Source organism: Lactuca virosa, chromosome 4 (genome assembly GCF_052849685.1).
Source record: "Lactuca virosa cultivar CGN04683 chromosome 4, Lactuca_virosa_CGN04683_v6, whole genome shotgun sequence".
Taxonomy (NCBI): Eukaryota; Viridiplantae; Streptophyta; class Magnoliopsida; order Asterales; family Asteraceae; genus Lactuca; species Lactuca virosa.
The window spans coordinates 203,016,703-203,021,377 of NC_136429.1; positions in this window are offsets into that span (position 1 = coordinate 203,016,703).

Sequence of the window (4,675 nt, forward strand, 5' to 3'; positions counted from 1 at the left end):
TAAACAATAAAGTGCTTAAACCTAATTACAAATGGATTCCCAAAGGTCACATTTCAAATCATCCAATACTCCTATAACTTCTTTATGTTCTTTATCTGATAAACAGGATATGTCATGGGAAAGTGTATCATGCGTAGATGGCAAAGGTAAACCCAGTTTCAAAATGGGTTGGGTTCCCACAACTAATTAATCCTGTAACTTGTGCCAGAGCAGCTATGGAGGAATATCATCAGACTTCGGTATGTTGATAGTGGCTGTTCCAGGCACATGATAGGAGACATTTCTCATCTGCATGACACTCAGATTTTTAATGGAGAGCATGTGTCCTTTGCGGGAAGGGAGAAAGAAAAGATCACTCAAATTGGGACCGTATTTAACGGTGTGATGAATTTTAAATATGTTAACTTCGTTACAGAATTGAAACACAGCTGAGGCTGAATACGTTGCTGCATTTTCTTGATGTTCTCAGGTCATCTGGATGCAATATCAACTGTAAGATTATGGTTTGAATTTTGAAAAATATGTTTTTTTTGTTTTTGTTAAATTTGTTCATTTTTTCCTCTATGCACAAATTTAGGGGGAGAATTAAAATCAAACAAAAAGAATCAGAAAAATTCAAAAATATGTCTATTTTATTTCTGTTTTTACTTTGTTTTTTAGAAAAATAAAAAATCCAAAAATATTTTTACTGTTTTTGAGCGTATTTCAATTTTATTTTTATTCTTAGTTATTTTTATTGTGTGCTAAGTTTTATTTTATTTTTATTTTTTATCTCAAAAAAATTTCATTTGTCTTAAAACGCGAATTCAAAAGAAGAAGAGACCCAATGAGATTGTGTCAGAATTTTCTGTGCAAGAAGAGATCTTGAAAGGAATTGACGGAATTTTCTCACATTACACTCACATGGAATTGAAAACATGAAACTGTACAAACTGTCAGTTAGGCAGTATCTTTCTAAGAACTGTCGTATTTAAGGAATTGAAAGTTTGAAACTATACAGATTGTCAACATTGGTCTTGTCAGTTATCTTTACCTAAGAACTGTCGTGGCACCAGGGCGATTCATCCAATAGGGAAATAGATATCGCTGAACATCCCACCTAGGGTATTGACATTCTTATTTTCATGCAAAACTGGGGAGAATCAAATGTATTCTCGGATACATTCTCCGCAGGTAAGGAATTAACGGTTATTGGCACTAGGGTGATGCACCTCGCAAGGCACGATTATCGCTAAATGTCCCGCCAAAGGGCCTTGACCTCATGTCATGCTAAACTGTGGAAATTTGTCTTCGGATATTTTTGTCTTAGGATGGTTTTGTGAGTTATCCCTAATTAACTCTCACTGGCACTAGAATGGTACACTCAACTGAGATTCAGAAACCATTGAACGTCTCGCCAAGGGCCAAGTTAACTTGTTAACTTGAAAAACTGTATTGAGATCTTTGATCGAGGATATGCAGGGGCTAACATAAAAAATAGCCATGAGTAGTTCTCCGATACTCAACAAATCTCAGTGCGTTCCTCCATGTTCACACAGATACTGTGAGTAGTCTCCATCTGAGCCAAGGCTGGGTCCTTGAACAACTGTGGTGAGAAGGGTATTTATGACTATGTGATCCACATGGATTTTTTAGTCATGGTTACCTTTTAAGACGCATCTGTGATCGATAAAGAATTTTCATTCGAAGAAACAAGAAGTAAAGATTTTATTTTAACACACAACCTTTCAACCCCAAAAGCAAGGTGAAGCTGTATTTGAAGTTATGTGTCAAATTACCTTTGGACTCCAAAGCACAAACCAAACTCTTGGATCACATAATCTACATTACCCACATCCAAATGGGTCTAAACTTCTCTTTCCCCAAGGCCGAAAGGCTTATGATAGTTGATCTTTGGGTCACGGCCCCGAAGTATGATTCGACTTGAAACAGGGTGTTACAACTCTCTCCCATTTCAATTAGATTTCGTTCTCGAAATCACTCCTTAATACCTTCCAGGTAACCAGGCGATCCGACCTATTCCTCTCGAACCTTGCTTCAACTAAAAGGTTGACTCATACTCACGACGCCTTTCCCACACTACCATCAAAACCCAATCATAGCAGGACCCATACGCGTTGATAGAGATCAAATTATTAATCCACTAACTTACATCATACGGGAAACAAGCATTCCTCTGCTATAAGTCTGGAACCCAAAACTTTACTTGACCTCCTCATAGGCAGAACCATTCAAAAACACAATCAATAGGGCCTTTCTCTGCAATATGTACTGAAAGATATCCTTCCAATCCTAAATTATCCAACTGATACCCTTGGTAGGAAAAATCCTTAGCCATACCTTGCTGATGAAAACATCTTTCATATAAATAAAGGCAACTCCCAATGCGAGTCTCATGCCTTATGTCAACCCAAAACATACCTCACATCCCGAAATCCAAAGACTCACAATTGCATCTATCCGAAATCTTTTGATTCCATGGTTACCATCCATAGAACTGAGATAGAACATCCCCAATCGACCATTGAGACTGACAGTCTCATACCTGGTCCCACCACAGTCCACTGAGTCATCATACTCTAACTTGATCCAATACCTTGCTTAATCTAATTTCCACTGGGTCTTACCCATACTATCATAACCAAACGGGCCTCACGCACAGGTCTCACCCAGTATGCACAATCGAACAGGCCTCACCCACAGGTCTTACCCAATCGAGTTCTGTACAGTCCCAACATCACCTCAGATCCAACGATCCTCATACTCAACAAGGAGTAGTCCTCCGACAATACGGTCTGCCTCGACCCAGTCATGTGCTGATCCTTCCTCAACCCCATAACTACTCCTGCAATGGTGTACCTTTTTCTGGTGAATGCTACGACTATGTCACAGACTTACAACACTTTCCTGACGGCTTATCATCCTTGTGTATGCTACGGTTACCCCGTTGTCTTACAACACTCCCATATCAACCATGATCCCGCATCATGGTCTTGCTCTCCATCTACCATACCATCTCACAATCAATCACGGGGTCAAACCACATTGACTGCATCCCAATCAGGTTAGGTCATGCTTCGAACCCTAAAGCCTTCATGACACCAGAACAGGAAGAGAAGCTTTAACACAACCCTCAACCTGGATCCAACCACATATCTGCTATGCATCACTATAAATGCGACACCCCATCGTTGAGAGTTTCTGAACCCCCAATCTTGTGCAACCTCATCCAGACTGCCACATGAACTTGCTTCCCTCTCGACTAGGATGTGGAACTCTTCTTGGTTTCGCACCTGATTCTATCCCTAGAAATCCAAACGGTTCTCCCCCACTTGGATTTAGCTACACCCTGCCAGCCTTTACTAAAAACAACGAATAATGAATCCCCTTGCCAGAACTAACGGATCACCATCCTACATCTCGCTCACTAAAGGATTTATACATTCTAAACATCTTCAACCGATATAATTTCGAAATTTTCTTTGTTAAATCTAGCGTCTGAACAAACCCACGCGACCATCCTCATCGTCCACTTGCTACCACTCCTTCCCTGGTAACGGTAGCGATCAAACCCAATAGCTCTTCCATAAACAACTGCCATCCATACTGAGCGACGCGAGCACTTCTGAGTCTGACTTTGTTGTCCCAGAAGGGGACAATTAACTTCCACAGGATATCTTCTTTAAAGATTCTGATGTGAGAACTACCCTCACATCTTGAGAATATCGACCCGACGACAACTCACTTGCACAAAAATCCCAGTCAATCCCTTACATTCCATACTAACCTGAATTCCAAAAGTCAACAAACTTGCACTACAACTTGCTCTGCCTAGTTGTTGAACTAACCACACTAATCTAAATACTGATGTTCCAAGCGGTACTAATAACTTGCTCCACCGATGGCCCACAACAGATTGCTTGTCAATCTAATTCCAGCACAACAAGATGTGCCCCGCTCATAACTGTCGACATGTAGATTGTCATATAATAACCATTGATACTACTAATCAAGCAACTACATAGAACTTAAACCGAAGATAATGGCTTACACCTACAAAAACATGATTCAAAAGCACATATATATATATATATATATATATATATATATATATATATATATATATAATAAGGCACGAGGAAAACAAAAGAAAACATACTCGCGATAGCATCTGATGAAACTCTGGCCTCCCCTACCTGAAGATGCAATGCTCAGCTCCTCACTACTGGGGATTCCGCCCTGCCGTAACAACCGTCAGTGATCCTCAAAGTAATTGGAATAAGGGCACTCACTGCTCCACCCATCAACCTCGGATAGTCGACCTTTTTGTGGCCCACCTGATTCAAGTGAAAAAACATCGGATCTGATCCTTGAGGGAAATCCCTACTGAAATCACCCATCTGACCACAACTGAAACATCCTCTTCCTGTATCCTGACAGCTGCCCTCGTGGGTCCTCCCACACTTGGCACAACAACCCCGATCCTGATCGCCTTCTAATCGCAAATCCTGAGTCTTGGGTCTCTTCACCTGGCCCACTATGGTCTGAACCTGCTATGGCTTCCTCTTTCCGAGGTGTCCAAATCAATCCTGCTCTCGGGCTCTAGCTATCATGTCCTCGAAGGTACGACAATTTGAAAAGCTAACAAACTCCTTGATGTTGTCTCGCATCATGT